The following is a 21,345-nucleotide window of genomic DNA, read 5'->3' on the forward strand; positions in this document are numbered from 1 at the left end:
TTCTTTCCTGTTGACCTTTAAGATCAAATTCAAAATTATGCTCCAACACACTGAGGACAATAGATTTGTAGGATGCAGTCAGAGCTCTAGAGAAGTGTACTAGTTCTAACATCATACCCTTTGTCAACAAACCTGGATCTAGACTTTGTTTTGTACCAACATCAAGGTTCAGACCAATTTCTCCACAATAAGGGAACAAAGGGGGAAGAACATCCTCTTTCAATTCTTCTGTTGTTTGAGGTTCTGAATACTCATATATTAATTCATCATCATCATCATCACCGTCATCAGCATGTGGTCCATCCATCTTTTCTGTTGCTATAGTTTCTTTAGATGGTGCTCTTGAACACTTGAATTTCTTTTCATGTTCCTTTTGATCTGTATCATCCACGTCCACCAGGAAACTGTCAGATGCCACGTTCAGTTCATTTCTGCTGTTGCTGGTACATTCAGGCTCAGATGACGGATCAAAGAGAGTGAAAGCTTCATGTTTATCTTTAGGAGGTTGTCGGATCAAGTCTCTGACTTTGTGCAGAATTCGAGAAGTAAACTCAATCCGCTGTTGCTCGTTTTTCAACCCAAGATCAAAGTTGTTCTCCAGAATGTTTGTGATAAAATGCCTTTTACTCTTGGTCACTGTTTCAGCAAAGTCACAGACCTCAAGTATGATGCCATTTGTCGCTGAATGTAAATCCAATTTTTTCTGCCTCTTTGACCCAACATTAAAATCTAACTTCATCTTATCACTGTAATGGAATGGCTCTGGATCTCTTGAGTACTTCTTTACATGCATGATGCGCCACTGCCATACTGTGTTGGCATCCATCTTTTTGTTGTCCTTCAGACTGCAGACGTCCCCTTGGTCCATCCTCAGCGATCTTCTTGATCTTCTATGACTTCCTTTCCTGTATGTAATTCAGGGGGAAACAAGTATAAATAATATAACCTGTATTTCTGCTTGAAGTAATGAAGATAATTTTAGAGATATAGCTTCTGTAATAAGAGGATTTACGAGATTGTCTTTTTTATTGTTAATGTGATACCTTTGGGTTTTTGGTGTTGATAAAAAAAAAACCAAAAAAAAAAACCCATAGGTCATCATTTTAGGTTTCTAGATACTTGTGATAGCCTCTTTTTTAACATTTTACTTGCTACTTAATAGGTCATTGAGTCAAAATAAATTCAAATAAATAAATTAATATTTGGTGGCCCTCAAGACTGCAGTTTATCTACCTCTGAACAGTCAGACACTTAAGCTTTCACATCTTTATTAGCACAACGCTGTCTTCTATTCCAATGGAAATCAAGTGGAGTCCCAACCACCTCTCAATGGCTTCAGAATGTCATGTTTTTTTTTTTTAATTGGAAAAGATCAAAATGAACTGAAGGGTAGCACTGAAGAATTCTTTGTGAAATAGCAGGCCTTTATAGCTTCTTTCAATTCATTGAAGGTCTTACCTAACCATATCTTTTTTTTTTTGTTATTTTGATTTTTTTCACCTGTTTTGTTTTATTATTGCCCCTGTGTTGGCTGCTGTATGGACTGAATGCACAACGCCGCCTCTCATTCAGCACAGTAGACCAGAGAGAGGTGACTCTCGAGGGGCTGTACTGTGACTCTCCTTTAAGGTTAAAGGTTAAGTTTTGTCCCAAAAGTCACTAGATTTGTTGGTAAGTGCTTTCAGAAAAAGAAAAACACCCCAAAGAGGTGTCAAAGTCGTCAAGATGCTGACACCGGAAAGGCAAAGCTCCTGTGTACCACCTGAGGCAGTAGGAGCAGGTCCATCCAGTCACTATCAAATCCAATCTGACTTTAGCCTGAGGTAGGACTGCCCATCTTATTAACATATGGACACTGAAATACATAAATAAATAAATGCAGAAATAAATACATAAAGAAATAAATGTATACAGAAATAAATAAGTACATGTAAAAATACAGAGATAGCATTTTTTTTCATTACCATTTTTTAAATTTTGCATTTATTTAAGGATTTTATCATACTTATGTCATTTTTGGCCCCCCATACTTCCCACTCCTGAGACTTGGAACGTAATATCAAACACTGAGTAAATACACTGTTTTAAGCTTGCCACATACCTTGTAAAACATAATCAGCTTAGCTATGACATGTTCCAACATCTGTGAGCCACACTTTATATTGGCATCCTAATTGGACATCCAGCCGGTTGGTGATGGTACAGCGCAGCCCTGAATGGAACACAAGTTTGATATTTGTCAGTTCACAGCACTCAAACGAGACAGAGACCAGAAGTCTGTCTCTTACACTGTGAGAGACAGTCTTGGAGGCTCCCATTGGAAAACTAACAGATGTGGGGTGGCTAGCAAGATGTACATTTCCACACTGACCAGTCTTTTCTCTTATAAATTTGAAAAAATTCTGTTTGAAAATACTTTTAAGAAACATAAGTTTCACCTGTGATGTGTGATTTGCTGTGGCTGTTGCGGTAAAAAAAAAAACAAAAACAAAAAACCCACTACAACCAAATACCACTCACTGCAGCAATAGGGCACAGTCAGATGTTAGACACTTACCAGCAGTAGATTAGTAGCATTGATGTTAGAATATCCAGAGTGTTTTCAAAAAGTATTTTTCGGTTTTGCGAGACTTGGCTTTGCTAATGTATATTTGTTTTCCCGGTGCTTTTTACCGTGGGAGCTCCCAGGACCACCTCCCACGCAGTGAATAGCACAAGTGTTGAAATCATGGATGTATTATAAGACCTTATAATACATCCATGGTTGAAATAGGCTACAACAGCAGCGAAGTTCAATAGGCTACTTAACCCTCCTGTTATGTTCTGGGTCAAATTGACCCGTTTTAAAGTTTGAAGATCTAGGAAAAATAGTTAAAAGTATTTTTTGAGTATGAAACTTCTTCTGCTTGCCTTAATTAGTGTAATCAACATATAATATGATCTTCATATAATATGATTCATCTCACATATTTGCAACCACCCCCTGCATGTTTGTATCAAAATTTAAATATTATGTTTCAATGTTATGTAAAACTATTGTGTTTCATATGTTGGTCTTTCAAAAGCAGTAAAGTGGTGAAACATTCTTAAAAAAAGTTTGAACACTTTTTTTTAATGAAAAACGAGTGAATTATCCTAATTGAACCATTACCTGTTAGAGGTAAGGAACACCATTGCACTAAATACTGATAGAATAGTTAGCAATGGAGTTAGTAATGAAATATTCACAGTGCTTGTTGGGATTTTTTTGGTTTCGGACATCTTTTGGATAATTAAACATGCACCCGGGAACACCATAGCTGTTCCTGACAAATGAACATAACAGGAGGGTTAAGAGACGCATTAAAAACAATGATCGCCAGTGTTTACATATCAGTGAATAAATGACGTCAGAAATCAGCCAAACACGACCATCATTATCAGCCAGTGCCCTGACCTGCTCTCACTGCACCCTGTTCACAGCACCGACCTTCACAGCAGCAGCAACAACAACAACAACAACAACAACAACAACAGCTGAACAGCTCACCTCAACACCTCCACCCCTCTCCGGGATCGACTTCTTCAGAGAGAGACTCAGTCAGCGCCATCATCGAAACGGGACGGAAGAGACGGGGCAGACTTGTTCGCCCTCGTAATCACTGTGCGCGGTTTTTACATCTTTCACATCTTTAATTTATCTTTAAACTGCGACTGCAAGCTCTGATCTGTGGGAAAAGACCCACAGCTGTATCTGGAGCATAACAGAGAAGCCCTGCAGGAAGTGGTGTGAGCAAATCACGGGAACTTCAAAATAAAAGTGTCCAAGGAGTGATCTCTTAGGTATTAGATTTCAGTACCCGCCAATCAGTATTTTAAATTGGGTTTTTTTTTTTACTAGTTATAGCGTTTCGTAGGTCCATTATTATCCACACAGGTGTAGCTTGGCATCGTAGACCTATCTGTATCCATAAAAACACGTGATTATAAAACCAGGATCTTGTAATTATGAAAAAAGTGGAAAGGAAAGCTGTTCAGTCCAAATATGATTCTTGATATTATTTCATGTCTTCTGTGAAATCTACTATCTGGAAATATCCAAGGTAGCATTGCTGACAATGGTACTGTTGGGCTGATTTTTAATTGATCTATATTAAGTTCTGATACTGGCAAGTTTTCCCACTGTCCCAAACTTTTTCTCACTGTGATGGTTTATCATTAAATAACAAATCAGATTTTTGCCTATTGTTGACATGGTTTTCTTGAGAGAGCAATTTAGTTCTGTCTTTGTAAATGGCTTGTTTAGTACATCATCTGTGTCTTCCTCATGCTGTAATAGCTCTTCATTCTCTGCTGTTGTACTTTCCCTTCCTCCTCACTAACATTGTCAGAACTATGAATTTGAATTCATATTTTGTGAGCATCTCTGCTTTCTCTTCATCTCTCAACTGCTGTTATTTCACCATCATTTAAGACTGGATACCTATATTCTCTTTAAATCCCATTCACTTTTTTTTTTTTTTTTTTAGCTTTCTCCTAATTCTATTGATATCTGTTTCCCTTCCTGCTGAATTACAAAATGACCAACAAAATTACATCTTTACATTTTTTGATGATTCTCCTTACATTTGCTAATGTGCTTTTATATTCAATAAGATTCTGAGAACTGTGATCCCTCTTCAACATTTTAAAGGTTTATTGCGAGCCACAATTGCTTTACCACATTCCCTAGTAGTGTGGACGCAGGCTACATCCGCACGACTAGTAGTACTTTCCAAGTCTCCATTAACAGGAATACCTGTCATCACTCGCTGTTACACTCTGCTCTCACCCAGAATCCATCTTTCACTTATCATAATTTTGCAAATGCATTCAATATGCAAAGCTTTATTTGCTGTTCTTCTGTTTTCCAGTGTAATTAACATCCACTTCTCCTCACTTTTTTCAACTCCCTCCACAGCGCTGTAAGACCTAGATTGATATGCCCATTTTCCTTTCTAAATTGAATGATTAAAAAAAAAAAACCTCTCTCACCACCTTTTCAGGAACAGCTCTCCTGTCTTTATCTGAATTGATTTCTTCCCAGCCTCTTTAACTGCCTTACTTCATCTTGTTTGTTTTGGCCCTGTCCCCGTCTTCCCCAGCTACATTAATAGTAGGAGACAATGAAGCTCATATTTAGACAATTTCTGCTTGTTACAATGACTGCTAAAACCATTTATCTCCTGCTAGCTGAACAAAGTACTCTTCCGTGTTGTCGCAGTCAATCTCGGGGCGACAGAAAAAAATCTTCTGAATTACAGAAATGAATCATAATCAACATATTAATAATCATAACCAATATTATGTTATTATTATGTAAACAGGGCTCACAAGATGATATTACCCCTTTAAATAAAGATTTATACTGAATATATATTTTTTAATTTATATAGATATTTCTCCACAGAAAACACAGGAGATACTTTCAAATGCTTTTTATGTAAAATAAAGGAAGAAAATTAAAATACAATGGTCCATCAAGATCCAGGACACTTTCCTTTTTATAGTGTCTTATGCAGTGCATTAAAATTATTTCAAGCACATACATACTCATTTACATCACAAGTTAAAGAAATTACAATCTATTTGTAATTTATATTGTGATTTTCATAAGATTTATGTAGAAAGCAGCTATTCCTTTTTGAAACAAAATATTAAACATTCCATGTAAATGAACATGAACAGGTCAGAAAAGGCACTAATAAACAATAAAGCAGAAAAAAACAAAAACAAAACTGAAATGGAGAAGCGCAATATGCTAATACAAATTTGTGTGTAATTCTTTCTACAAATTATTGTAGTTATACGGAAACAGACAGAACAAAAGAAGAAAAATTAAATTAAAAACAGCTGTAGCCGATAGATTCCATTACACCTACAGTTGAAACTGCTGAAGAGTTTAGATAATTGTTGTATTTACAGAAATGTTCCTTAATGTTCACTGTCCCAGTAGAAAAGAAAAAAATCCAGCTTAGGAGGCTTTGAATACAGACCCCTCTTTTTTGAGTGTGAACACAATCTTCAAGTATACATACATTTTTGCAGCTTTACGTCATCAAATGCATTCTCTAACAGAATAGTTTTGGAACTTCTGCAGACACCATTAAAACTGGAATCACTGTTATTGATATGCTCCTATTAATCTGTTTAATGCAAGAAACCCATCTCTTGTGTGAACCATCATTTAGCTCACTTAGGATCTTAGTCCAGATTGATGTTGACTTCACTTTGTGTTTTAAATAACTCTGTAATGGAATGACTCAACTGGCACATTTTCTTGCTCCTCTTTGATTGATGTACTCTCAGAGTCCTGACATATTGTTATCATGGAGTATCCCTGGGATCCTGCTGTTTCAACTTTGATTTCAGACTTGATCCCCTCAGTGTCTGATTCTGTTTTCACACTGCTCTCGGCCTTTGGATGTACAGCTAGCATTGCATATCCTTCAGATACTTGTGATTCAGCCAAGTTGTAATACTGAGCATCCTCTGTTTCTGATTCTGTTTTTACATTGCTTTCAGACTTGGGACATATGGTTAAATTATATCCAAGGGATCCTGCAGGTTCACCTTGGATTAAATACTTGACGTCATCAGTGCTTGGCTCAGTTTTGACACCCTCACAATGTGGATGATATTTTTCCTCAGTGTCTGGTTCTGGTTTCATATCACCATAATGTGGATCATCTTCCTCCTCTTTGATCTGTATGTTTCCCTGAAGAAGACTCTCACAACCTTCACTCACTGGATTCCCACTCATCTGCATTATTGTCCCAGGATCTCTTTGAGACTTTGTGTCCTCCTCATCAAACCAAAGTTCCTTGTTAGTTTCGATATCAGGAAAATAGGCATGATTGACATCTGAAAAGTATCTCAATTGCTGATCAGCTGTACCTCCTCCATTCATTGCCATTTCTGTCTTTTTCACACAAGATTTATCACTATTCTTATTTTGTTTCTCTTGTGCCGATCTTTTTGATGCCTTGCGTTTAAACACAAATGGTAATGTAAAGACCTCATCTGCTTTGTGCAAGTTTTTCCGGTATTGTTTGACCATGGATTTGACTTTTGATGCAGTAGCTATGGAAAATTCCCAGCGCCTGTTATTCTGTGAGCTGAGATCAAAGTTAAAATCAAGGATGTCATACACAATTCCTGGGAAATACTGTCCTACTTTCTTAACTGCAAATCGATAGATCTCCATCACTGCAGCTCTCGTCAACAGCTTTAAGTCCAGTTTTTCTTTGTCTCCTGATTTTGATGTCACGTCTAGGTCCAGACCTATCTCTGAGCACACTGGAAAGCGATCTCCATTACTCTGGTTATTTTTCTTTGATTTTACAGCACCCATATAGTCACTCGGCTGTGTGGCTTCTTCCTTCTTTGTTTGCAGTGCCAGCTTTCTCTTTTTGGTCGATTCCTTCCTTTCATTTTTCTGCGCGGCGAATGCCTCTTGCATTTTTCTTACATCTCTAGGATCTTTGTGAGGATTTGAATGAATGACAAAAACTTCATTGAACCAGGTGGGCCCTTTTTTATGTAGTGTCAAAATTTTGTGGAACAGTACTGCAGGATTTATATCTCGGCTCTGCATGCCAATGTTAAAGTTGTGTTCAAGAACATCATTAATGACCTTAGTTTTTGTTCCACACAATCTCTTGGCAAAATGAGCAACTTCCTTCATAACACCACGTGTCAATACACAAGTGTTGAGCTTAACTTTTGGTTTGTTTGTGTCCACACACAGGCTTAAACCTATTTTCTTGCAGAGCGGGTAACTGTCCATTATTATCTTCTCTGCAGCTTGGAAAGCAGAGGACAGATCCTTTGCAGACTTCTGTGCTGTGCAGTTTGCTTCAGCAGGGACTGATTCAGTTGGGGCATGTGGACGAGCATGAAGCACGTGGTCAGGGGCAGATTCATCCTGACGAAGCTTATAATTCCTGTCTTGGTAACATTTGGGGCAATATTTACTTTTTGGATAAGTAGTTTCATCAATGCATCTTGAATCAGGAAGTTCAAAAGGCATTTTCATGATACTGGATTTGTTAAATTTTAAAGCTGACCCTCTCATTTTCTCCAGAACTTGCTGTGCAAAGACACTGCGACAAAGCTCACTGTTCAAATTCAAGTGAAAATTGTACTCCAGAATTTCTGTGACGAAATCCCTTTGGGCTGATTGCAATGTTGTAGCAAGAGTGTTAATTTCAACCATGAGGCCATTGGTCAGTAATTTTGGATCAAGATTTTGTTTTACTCCAGATCCCACATTGAAACTGATGCCTAATTTCTTGGATCTGGAATAAGAATAAAATAGACAATGTTCTCCATGAGGCACTGAGAGGATCTGTTGAATTTGATTAGCCCGCAATTTCCACAACATTAAACTGAGCTCATTTTCTTGTTCATTGTCAGTGGAGCTCCCTACATTTTGGTCCATGATTGGAGCCTGGGAAGAGCCAGAACTACATGTATCTAAATTTGGGTTGTTCTGGCAATCCATCATCATTGTTGAGAAATCTTTTCTTGTGTGCTTTATCCTCTTGAACCCTCCTATATTAGATAGATTTTTTTGCTCCATTATAACAGGAATTTGAGTGAGTATATTTTTAGCAAGTTCAGAATCTCCATGTTGACAATCAAGATCAAAGTTGTGTCTGAGGATATCAAGACAAATCTGCTCAAATGTTCCACACAACTTTTCTGCAAAGTTTGTCACTTCAGTCATTGCCCCATTGGTCAATTTGTCGAGTTCAAGTTTTTTATTTGGTTGACTGCTGATTACATTTAGCTTCAGACCAATGTCCTTGCAGAAGGGATAAAGCTCCACCCTGTGTCCTTTAGTTCCAGTGTGTGAATCAGGAGAACACAAAGGAGCAACATCACACTCTGCTGTTCTTGATATGCTGCTGACTTCAGGGTTGACTCTGTCCATGCTCTGATTGGCCATGTTAACTGATGACACCGGGCCAGGAAGTTGAAAAACCTGTTTTGAGAGTTTGACTGAATCTTCACTATTTTTAAGCTGTCTCGCTCTATTCATAACTTCACATGCAAAGGTTTTCCTTTGTTGTTCGCTCCACAGGCCAAAGTCAAAGTTGTACTCAAGAATCTCCATGATGAAATCCTGCTGGGATGAATTCATTGCTACGGCAAATTTAGCAACTTCAAGCAGAACGGAATTATTCAAAGAGTCAATGCTGAAGTTTTTCCTTTGGTAAAAACCAACATTATATTCTAGGCCAAATGTTTTAGATCTAGTGAATGCACAGTACTCCTTGTCTAGTGAGAAGATAATTTGGTTTACACGATTCACACGCAACTTCCACATGTTACTCTCTGTTTCCATTTCCTCTTCCTCCATGTCACATTTGCATGATACCTTTCTTGGAATCTGAGTCTTCTCTTTATCTCTGCACAGTCTTCTTTCATCAGGCTGACTTGCAGATGATGAGTTCACATTCGAGTTTGCAAGTGGTAAACTGGATGAACTATCAGTGGTGGTGAGGAAAGATCCTTTTGTACCCAGACAGCTTGATTCTGATTTACTATGGATGTCAGAACATAATGGGTTCTGTAATTCTGAATCCAGCTCTATCTCTGTGAAAATGGGATAGCAGTTTCCATTGCTCTTCTTGTCTTTCTTTGGTTTTACAGCACCCACATATTCATTTGGCAGTGTGGCTTCCTCCTTTTTTGTTTGCAGTGCCAGCTTTCGTTTTTTGGTCGTTTCCTTTCTTTCATTTTTCTGTGCAGCAGATACCTCATTCTGTTTACTCACATCTTTAGGATCTCTGTGTGGCCATGGATAAACAACAAAAACTTCACTGAACCAGGTGGGCCCTTTATTATGTAGTGCCACCATTCTGTGGAACAGCAGTGCAGGATTTATATCTTGGCTCTGCATGCCAAAGTTAAAGTTGTGTTCAAGAACATCATTAATCAGCTTATGTTTTGCTCCACACAATTTTTTAGCAAAACTAGCAACTTCCTTCATAACGCCCCGTGTCAATATACAGGTATCAAGTTTAACTTTTGGTTTGTTTTTGTCAACACACAGGCTTAAACCTAGTTTCTTACACTGTGGGTAACTGTCCATCATTGTCTCCTCTGCTGCTTGGAAAGCAGAGGACAGATCCTTTGCAGACTTCTGTGCTGTGCAGTTTGCTTCAGCAGAGACTGATTCAGTTGGGGCATGTGGACGAGCATGAAGCACATGATCAGGGTCAGATTCATTCTGATGAAGTTTATCATTTCTATCTTGATAACATTTGGGGCAGTATTTAGTTTTTGAATACGTAGATTCATCTATGCATCTTGAGTCAGGAAGCTCAAAAGGCATTTTCAGGAATCTGGGTTTGTTAGATTTTAAATACAAACTTGTCATTTTTTCCACAACTTGCTGTGCAAAGACACTGCGACAAAGCTCATTGTTCAAATTCAGATGAAAATTGTACTCCAGTATCTCTGTGATGAAATCCTTTTGGGCTAAATGTAGTGCTGTAGCAAGAGTGTTAACTTCAACCATGAGGCCATTGGTCAGTAACTTTGGATCAAGATTTTGTTTTACTCCAGATTCCACATTGAAATTGATGCCTAATTTCTTGGATCTGGAATAAGAATACAGTGGGCAATGTTCTCCATGAGGCACTGTGAGGATCTGTTGAATTTGATTAGCCCGCAGTTTCCACAGCATTAAATTGAGCACATCTTCTTGGTTAATGTCAGTAGATCTCACTACATTTTGGTCTACGATTGGAGCCTGGGAAGAGCCAGAACTACATGTATCTAAATTTGGGCTGTTCTGGCAATCCATCACCATCGTTGAGAAATCGTTTTTTGTGTGCTTTATCTTCTTGAAGCCTGTTAGATTTGATAGATTTTTTTGCTCCATTATAACAGGAATTCGAGCCAGAATATTTTTAGCAAGGTCAAAATCTCCATGGTGACAATCAAGATCAAAGTTGTGTCTGAGGATATCAAGACAAATCTGCTCAAATGTTCCACACAACTTTTCTGCAAAGTTTGTCACTTCAGTCATTGCCCCATTGGTCAATTTGTTGAGCTCAAGTTTTTTATTTGGTTTACTGCTGATTACATTTAGCTTCAGACCAATGTCCTTGCAGAAGGGATAAAGCTCCACCCTGTGTCCTTTAGTTCCAGTGTGTGAATCAGGAGAACACAAAGGAGCAACATCACACTCTGCTGTTCTTGATATGCTGCTGACTTCAGGGTTGACTCTGTCCATGCTCTGATTGGCTATGTTAAGTGATGACACAAGACCAGGAAGTTGAAAAACCTGTTTTGAGAGTTTGACTGAATCTTCACAATTTTTAAGCTGTCTCACTCTATTCATAACTTCACATGCAAAGGTTTTCCTTTGTTGTTCGCTCCACAGGCCAAAGTCAAAGTTGTACTCAAGAATCTCCATGATGAAATCCTGCTGGGATGAATTCATTGCTAAGGCAAATTTAGCAACTTCAAGCAGAACAAAAGTAGTCAGAGTGTCAATGCTGAAGTTTTGCCTCGAGCCAAATCCAACATCGAACTCCAGACCAAATATCCTGGACTTTGTGAATGCTTTGTCTAATGAGCATAGGATTTGTTCTACACGATTCACACGCAACTTCCACATGTTACTCTCTGTTTCCATTTCCTCTTCCTCCATGTCACATCTGTGTGATACATTCCTTGGAATCTGTGTCTTCTCTTTATCTCCACACAGTCCTCTTTCATCGGGCTTACTTGCAGATGATGAGTCCCCATTTGAGTTTACAAGTGGTAAACTGGATGAACCATCAGTGGTGGTGAGGAAAGATCCATGTACACCCAGACAGCTTGATTCAGATTCACTATGGAATTCAGAACTTGTTGGGTTTTGTAAGTCATCTTCATTTTCATCATTTTCTGAATCTGTGACTTCATCTGACTCTAAAGGACACATGTAGCTGAGGTCACCCTCTGCTGTTTGACTGGTACACCTATCAGTGTGATGAGACAGTGTGTTTGTCTCTTCCTTTTCAACCTGTTCTGTTCTGCGCCGTTTAGTGACACCTTCTCTTGTTGTTGAAAGAGCCCTTTGTTCCTGCTTCCTTTTTAAATCAGACTGCCTTCTTTTGGCCACTTCTTTAAATTGATGTAGTGGGGTTCCCACACTGGACAGAGCTGATTCTCTTTTAAAGGAATTTGTCTGAAAAGAAAATGGCCCACTTCTGAACTCTGCACTTATTTTGGTACCAGTGGTAAGAAGTTGCTTCCTCCTGTTCAGTAGTTGTGATATAATGAACCAAACTTGATTTTTTTCCTTTTGACTTTTAAAGTCAAGTTCAAAATTATGCTCCAACACACTGAGAACAATAGATTTGTAGGATGCAGTCAGAGCTCTAGAGAAGTGTACTAGTTCTAACATCATACCCTTTGTCAACAAACCTGGATCTAGACTTTGTTTTGTACCAACATCAAGGTTCAGACCAATTTCTTGACAACAAGGGAACGAAGGGGGAAGAACATCCTCTTTCAATTCTTCTGTTGACTGAGGCTCTGAACGCTCAAATTCATCATCACTGTCATCAGCAAGTGGTCCATCCATCTCTTCTGTCTTTATTAAGTCCTTAGATGGGGCGTGTGAACTCTTCAGTTCGTCTTCATCTTCATCTGTATCATCCATGTCCACCAGGAAACTGTCAGATGCCACGTTCAGTTCATTTCTGCTGTTGCTGGTACATTCAGGCTCAAATGACGGATCAAAGAGAGTGAACGCTTCATGTTTATCTTTAGGAGGTTGTCGGATCAAGTCTCTGACTTTGTGCAGAATTTGAGAAGTAAACTCAATCCGCTGTTGCTCGTTTTTCAACCCAAGATCAAAGTTGCTCTCCAGAATGTTTGTGATAAAATGCCTTTTACTCTTGGTCACTGTTTCAGCAAAGTCACAGACCTCAAGTATGATGCCATTTGTCACTGATTGTAAATCCAATTTTTTCTGTGTGTTTGACCCAACATTAAAATCTAACTTCATCTTATCACAGTAATGAAATGGTTCTGGATCTCTTGAGTACTTCTTTACATGCATAATGCGCCACTGCCATACTGTGTTGGCATCCATCTTTTTGTTGTCCTTCAGACTGCAGATGTTCCCTGAGTCCATCCTCAGTGATCTTCTTGATCTTCTATGACTTCCTTTCCTGTATGTAATTCAGGGGGGAGACTTATAAATGATACACATTTCAATTCAGCCTTAGGTCATCTACAATGTAAATGTATTAATACCCCATTTACCAGCGCAAAATGTCACATCATTTACAGTTATAGCTTGTTAAATAAAAGGATTTATGACATTGTTTCTTCCTTATTGTTAAAACCTTTGGGTTTTTGAAGATGAGCTGCCTCAATGCATCTTTGGTTTGTTTTGATTTACCCCTGGGACACGAGATACTTTTAATAATTGAATCCACAGTTTACATAATTTGGCCTTAACTGTACCACTTATAAGTAACCACAGCTTACATAATATTTTGCTTAAATGTAATGTTTACTGAGCAAAGGTGTAAAATGCTAAGCTCAAAAAAACAAAATGCCAAGCTGAAGTAAAGTGATGACATTTTTAGAGATGAGCTGCCTCAATCTGTCTTTTCCTTCTACCAGTAATTTTAAACGTAATTACGTCTTTTTTTTAAATTTGCTTTAGGGCTACTGGATACTTAATAATACAGAGTAATTAATCAATACTAATAGTAATACTCCTAGTTACTGGCATTATAATTCAGCAGGCAACATGCACTGTTTATTATTGATTTATATCTGCCTCTTTTGCAGGGACTAATCTGTGTAACACATTGGTTTAACAGTTTAAAGGCTCTGCAAAAAACACAAAACACTGCTTGATGGTGATGTATGCAGCTCATGAGTAAACTTGTGAAGCATGTCCCATAACCACTTGACTTCCTCAAAATCTCTACATTGCATTGTCCATTGCGGCTTGCTGACAACCTTTCACAAAGGGATGAAGTTTCATCTTTAAATTACAAGGTGTTAACCAGTGTAGAGAGATACATAAGCATCAAATTAACTATGGAGAGTAGGGTTGGGCAATTTTCATATTGTCATATTATTTCTAATACTAAGCACAGATTGATGATCAAATCACCTTCTGTAGCCAGAGTTAGCTTTCCATCCCAAGTCATGCCAGTCATGTAAACTATGATGTGAGTAGTTACAGTCTGTGGAGATGTGCTGCAGTTTACTATTTTGACTTAAGATGGCTAATATAGCAGCTATAATCTATGCTACTTTTGAACTTAAAATAACGTTTGTGCGCATAGTAATCACTCGATTTCCACAGCTGACATCATGCAGCCCTATGTGTACCACTTACAAGTAACCATAGCTTACGTATAATATTTTGCGCAGATGTACATGTTTACTGAGAAAAGGTGTAAATGCAAAGATCACTCTTGGGATTTTAGTAATCAATACTCGAGCATTCAAAGAAGAATTGGGACAAATCAGAAAATCTAGATTGGTTCTCATGTATTGAGATTTCTCTCTCCCAACTTCTCTTGGTCTCTCTCTCTCTAATTACTCACATGAAAAACCATGAGCCAAATTAGCCAAGCTAGCCTCAGCAGCTTACGCACATCACCCTGCCCATACCATTTTCTGGCTTTCCCACATATTTCCCACAGAGACGCAAATTAAATATTAGCTGTACACTATGGAGTTTCAATGTTCAATATTTTGACAACATTTATGATTTCTAATGAAATACACAGGTCATATTCTTTATCCATAACATATCTAACAAATATATAATTTATATCCATGTTAGTTAGCTAACAGATGCCTTCTTTCTTCCCTCTTCTTTAATTTCTTGATGCATAAATACCACAAAATGGTGATCAGTGGTATACCAACAGCAATCAATTTATGTGTTGCATCACACAAAGGCTCATGTATAAGCATGTGCATCCTGTTGCATGACATGCAGAGAAATACAAACAAAGGAGATAACACTAACTGATAACTTTACTGATGGCACAAAACATCACAGGTTACCTTGAAATATCAGATTCAGCCTGTTTAGTGGACTCTGTCTGCACTCAGACTTACTTCAACTATGACACAAAGTCTCTAAAGTCAAAGACGGCAGACTGACATAGAGAATGTGTGAGAATCATGTCAGATCAGAATCAGAATCAGAATCAGAATCAGTTTTATTGCCAAGTATGTTTTCACATACAAGGAATTTTTTCTGGTGATTGGTGCAATTGATCAGCAACAGTGGGGCTCTCTAGCCTTGTTGATGAGGCTAATAGCAGATGGGAAGAAGCTGTTTTTGTGGCGAGAGGTTTTGGTCCTGAAGGACCGCAGCCTCCTGCCAGAGGGGAGTGTCACAAAGAGTTTGTGTCCAGGGTGGGAGGAGTCAGATGAGCAAATGATTTGTGTTCATAGGCTTCGCAGCAGATTATAGAGAAAGTGAAGTCCCCATCAATCTGTATATCCTCTTACCTGAAGCCTTATCTAACCTTATCGCTAACAAGTGATGTCTCATGATGCTCGAAACCTGACACTAACTTACCCTAACCAATTGTCTCTGCCCACTCCTGAGACTTAGAATGTCATATCAAACAATGAGCAAATACATGTTTTAAACTTGCTACGTACCTTGTAAAACATAATCAGCTTAGCTATGACTTGTTCCAACATCTGTGGGCCACATCATATATTGGCATCCTAGTTGGACATCCATCCAATTGGTTATGGGATTGTGCAGGTACAGCGTAGCCCTAAATGGAACAGTTTGATATTTGTCAGTTCATGCATGAATTGTTTCCTCAGCACTCAAACAAAACTGAGAACAGAAGTAGCCCAGTTCCTGACTGTTTCATACACTGTGAGGGAGACAGTCATGGAAGCTCCCATTGGAAAACTTCAGGAAGTAACTGGTCATTACAATTTAACAGATGTGGGCGGCTAACCAGATGTCTTATCTTCTTAAATCCACAGCCTTAGCTTGTTACCTACCACCACATGCCAACAATAGCCCTGTAACCACTGCATTCTCTCTCTCTCTCTCGAATTCACACAAAATGTGCGTGTGAACAGCAGTGCAAAGTAGATCTGCTGCTTCAACGACAGAGAGGACCCAAAACATACTTGTGTTGTTTTCGAGGGCTTTCGTGATCAGAATTACTAATGAATAGATCTTCTTTTTTTGTATGAAATAAATAAATAAAATAAATCTTTTGGATTCAGGGCTATTCATAAAACACCTGGGGCTGAAGCCCTGGAGACCCAGGCCTAATGTTAAATGCTGTTTATTTCAATAAGTGCACAGTACACACACTATTGGCGATAGATAATATGTTCAAAGACCATTTTACTAACCCAGCCTCTTGTTTAGACTCTTGTGTATTCCTGAGTGCTATAGTTCATACATTAGTTAATTATTTTATCTTCTGAAGATAAGGTGTTAAATGTGGTGCCTGTAAATATGGCTGTATTTTGATTGATTAGCATTGATAAAAATCACTCTGAAAGTGATTCCAACTATATCATTCGACACTGTCGTCATTGTGGTGTGGAGCGGTCTTTGAAACAATATATCTGTAGTTATCTGTACAGTTGTCGTTCTTGGTGTGGATCCAAATCCATAAATGTCGGCCAGATTTCTTCTCTTTCAAATCTGTCAAGTTAGGAGTCTTGAAGAGCAAGCATACTGAATTTCTCGCTAACAATATCATAATCATTACAAAATACTACAAACATAAATGTTTCATTAAACTGCCTCCTATTGTAGAATACACAAAAAATTATTTTCTCTATTTAACAAAGGTTAAAAAAAAAAAGTCAAAGGCGCCTATGTCAGGAAACTGTACTTATGTCTGAATATAATTTATTATGATACCTCACTCAGTTTCTTTTGTTGTTGTTTTTTTTTTTTGAAATATTTTAATGGCTTAACTTTCTCTACTTTTGTATTTCTTTTATGTTGTCTTATTTCAACATTCAATCCTGTTAGTTTTGTTTTAGTAGTTAGGAAAGGAGTATGTATGGTCCATGTGTGATGAAATAAAGATGGTTTAATAAATCCCGGATGTACATACAGTCGGATTCTCTCAGCACCTCCATTGTTTTCCTAAGTCCATTTGAATTCTCCTTAACATCTTTACTTGACCTCATGAAGTTTTTTGGGGTTAAGGAAAAGTGGTTAGGAAAGGAGATTCTCTTAACTTTTCGACCGCAGCCCTCATCCCCCCCCCCCCGAATAAACGCCATCTTCCATGCAAACCCTTTAAAGCACTCCAGCACTGGGATAATTAGAAGTAATATTGAGCTTGGTCTAGTGACATGAAAAGCTTATAAAATCTGCACCTGCGCCGTCATGGTATAATAAAGGGTAACTTCTTCCTTCTTTAACACGGCGGCCTGCGACATAGCTCTTTACAAACAGCAACAACAGGTCAACCACATTGTTACTACTCCGCAGTCAGGCCTCACCACTTCAGTAACCCCGCCGTCTCTGGGGTCGCGGCTGCAGTCGACTCTAAAGAGAGGTTCAGTCCCCGCTATGATCGAAATAGGACGAAAGACGCGGGGGTAGACTCACCAAAGGATGCACAGCCGGGTTTCTCTTTCGTAATCCCCAGGTACGCTTTTTTTTAAAAACAGCGTCTTCTCTTTAAACCGCGACTGAAGTGTGCGAAACGACCACAAGCTCTAGAAGGAAGTAGTCAAAGGGCACAGCGCGGGGACTTCAAAATAAAAGTATCCGATGAGTGCTGAGTCAGGTATTGGGTTTCAAAGCCTGCCAAGTATTTAAAATAGGATAATTATCATATTTCATAAGTGCCTTTTTTGGTCTAACAGTTCCAGCTTGGCATCACAGACCTATCAGTACATCCTTAAAAACCAATACATGAGGACATCTGTCCAGTCTTGAGCAACAATGATGTTCATATTTTAATGACACAATTTCATTGCTGGGAGTTAGGCAAACTGAAATAGCATTAAACTATATTATACTATAAACAGAAAATGAATATACTATACATTTATACTTGGTGTAGTAAATTTACCATGCTACATGTTGCACAATGACTTTTGCAAAGACAGACTTTAATTCAGATTATTTTATTCCTGACACTTATTTCACACAGCTGCTCGCACAAATATTCTGTAGCTGCAACATGTGAAAAATATACATTTTTCTTTATTCAGGATAACAGGCTATAGTGTTGTGCTAGTTGGAGGGTGTTATGGTGGCTGAGATAAGATAGTTTGGCATGTGTCCTAGGTGGAGTAAGGTTCGGGCTTCTGTGTTGAGGTTTGCCAGCTCCTGGACCAACAGAGATAGGACATCCACATTACCCTTATATACCCTTGGGTATCACTTACCCAAGAGTAACAAGTTTCCAGGTCGAACTCAACATAAAAGCATAGAAAATATTAAATATCCTTCCTCCCACAGGCCAAAGACATGCACACTAGGTTAACTGGCAAATCTTAAGTGCCCATAAGTGTGAATGTGAGCGTGACTTGTTGTCTATATGTCAGCCCTGTGATAGACTGGTGAACTGTCTAGGGTGTACCCCACCCTGACAACCCAATGTCAGCTGAGATTAGCCCTATAAGGATGGGAGATATGGGTAACAGATGGATCCTTCAGTTGAATCATAGTTATCTTTTCAAGTTTTATGTGAAATTTGTAGGTTCCAATGATTAATATGATGATTAAACGTGATTTTACAAACAAAATGTATATTATGTAAGAAAAGAATGACAAATTAATAATTTCAACTCTTTCACCAAACACTCAAAGTCATGGATATTTTCAAGTGTCAGTGTTTATCTCTCGACTCTGCCCTGAAGAAAACAGATGAATACTGAGTGAGGATCCTGAATTTATTATATGAAAAAGACATACCTTATGTTGTAATTCTTCATATTTACATGTGTGTATATATCTTCAGTATATGGCAAAATGTTTCCATTTTTCAAATGTCTGTTTTTTGATGGCTGAAAATAAAATATGAAGGGCAGTGATGCCACTTATCTCCGGCTTGGTGGTCAGGGGCAGATTCATCCTGACGAAGTTTATCATTTCTGTCTTGATAAAATTTGGGGCAATATTTAGTTTTTGGAGAAGTAAATTCATCTATAAATCTTGAGTCAGGAAGTTCAAAAGGCATCTTATTTATACTGGATTTTTTAAATTTTAAAGCTGATCCTCTCATTTTTTTCCACAACTTGCTGTGCAAAGACACTGCCACAAAGCTCACTGTTCAAATTCAGATGAAAATTGTACTCCAGTATGTCTAAGATGAAATCATTTTGGGCTGAAAGCAGCGCTGCAGCAAGAGTGCCCACTTCAACCATGAGGCCATTGGTCAGTAATTTTGGATCAAGATTTCGTTTTACTCCAGATCCCAAGTTGAAATCCATGCCTAATTTCTTGGATTTGGAATAAGAATAAAATAGGCAATGTTCTCCATGAGGCACTGAGAGGATCTGTTGAATTTGATTAGCCCGACATTTCCACAGCACTAAATTGAGTGCATTTTCCTGTTTATTGTCAGTGGAGCTCCCTACTGTGTTGGCATTGATCTTTTTGTTATCTTTCAGACTGCAGGCGTCCCCTTGGTCCATCCTCAGTGATCTTCTATGACTTCCTTTCCCGTATATAGTTGACAGGAAAAAAAATAATAAAAACACACACACGACATATCAGCCATAATTCACATAGAATGTAAATTTATTAAATATCTAACATTAATCAGGGACAAAAGTGTGTACTTGAGCTTGAAACTGACCTTTTCTGCCCACTAGCTTTTCACTGTGACTGTATTGGGTTTTACACACTCCAGCCGTAAGGGTGCTGAACGACAAATGTGTCTGCTGCTTTTGAAATCACTTTAAATAATGACCCAAATAATAAAGAAAAGTTCCACAATTTGGGCATACATGGTACCACACCTGTACAGACGGAAACATACAGCCCCGTTTCCAAAAAAGTTGTGACTCTGTGTAAAATGTGAATAAAAACAGATGTGATGATTTGCAAATCATTTAAACACATATTTAATTGAAAATAGAACAAAGACAACATATCAAATGTTGAACTGTGTGACTGTGTGGGCAAATAGTGCAAAAATTTAAGAATAATGTTCCTCAACGTGAAATTGTAAATAATTTCAGCATCTACAGTTCATAAAATCATTAAAAGATTCATAGAGAATGCAGAGAAGTCTGTGTGTGCAAGGCTGAAAACCAGTACTGCATGGCTGTGATCTTTGGGTCCGCAGGCAGCACTGCATTAAAAACAGACATGATTCTATAGTGGAAATCACTGCATGGGCTTGGGAACACTTCTGAAAACCACTGTCTGTGAACACAGTTCATTGTGAAAACATCATGAAACATCATCATCAACGTCAGCTAAACATCAGCTCCCTCATCAAAAAAGCTCAGCAGAGGATGTATTTCCTGAGGCAATTGAAGAAGTTCAACCTGCCAAGGACTATGATGGTGAACTTCTACACCTCCATCATTGAGTCCATCCTCACCTCCTCCATCACCATCTGGTACGCTGCTGCCACGGAGAGGGACAATAACAGACTGCAGCGTATCATCCACTCTGCTGAGAAGGTGATTGGCTGCAATCTTCCGTCCCTCCAGGACCTGTACGCCTCAAGGACTCTGAGGCGTGCAGGGAAGATTGTAGCTGACTCCTCCCACCCTGGACACAAACTCTTTGTGACACTCCCCTCTGGCAGGAGGCTGCGGTCCTTCAGGACCAAAACCTCTCGCCACAAAAATAGCTTCTTCCCATCTGCTATTAGCCTTATCAACAAGGCTAGAGAGCCCCACTGTTGCTGATCAATTGCACCAATCACCAGAAAAAATTCCTTGTATGTGAAAACATACTTGGCAATAAAACTGATTCTGATTCTGATTCTGATTGTTTCATCCACAAATGCAGGTGAAACTCTACCATGCAAAGGAGAAACCATATCTAAACATGATCCAGCAACATTGCTGACTTCTCTGGGCTGGGACTAATTTAAGCAAACAAATGCTACAAATACTCAGTCAGGATTTTGAATTTATCTTAGGACAAAAGAAGTTTGTCATAATGTCTTTAAATTTAGGTGCGTATGAGATGTGTAACAGGGTGTTCTCCTTTTTATAACATCTGTTCACTGATGACTGAAAAGTAAAACATAAATTCCACTGATGCTGCCAACCTCCTCCTTGCTGAATGAAGATAGGATAACAGTGAATGTTATCATAGCAGATCTTGGTGGGGCAGTCAGACAATAGTTTATT

At 38.5% G+C, this 21,345-nt stretch overlaps 2 long non-coding RNA genes across 2 annotated transcripts; both read right to left on the reverse strand.

The window, feature by feature from the left end:
* Positions 1-768: 768 nt before the first annotated feature.
* Positions 769-3,667, reverse strand: LOC139621999 (uncharacterized). The gene is made up of 3 exons (XR_011691128.1): positions 3,530-3,667; positions 2,102-2,212; positions 769-905 (listed from the first exon to the last, which is right to left on the reverse strand). It is a non-coding gene; the product is annotated as an uncharacterized lncRNA (long non-coding RNA).
* Positions 3,668-9,764: 6,097 nt separating this feature from the next.
* On the reverse strand, positions 9,765-17,754 carry LOC139621997 (uncharacterized). Its single transcript, XR_011691126.1, has 3 exons — positions 17,627-17,754; positions 15,682-15,803; positions 9,765-13,202 (listed from the first exon to the last, which is right to left on the reverse strand). It is a non-coding gene; the product is annotated as an uncharacterized lncRNA (long non-coding RNA).
* Positions 17,755-21,345: the final 3,591 nt, after the last annotated feature.

Source organism: Trachinotus anak, unplaced genomic scaffold (genome assembly GCF_046630095.1).
Source record: "Trachinotus anak isolate AG129_WGS33_773 ecotype Australia unplaced genomic scaffold, CSIRO_AGI_Tana_v1 ptg000005l, whole genome shotgun sequence".
NCBI lineage: Eukaryota > Metazoa > Chordata > Actinopteri > Carangiformes > Carangidae > Trachinotus > Trachinotus anak.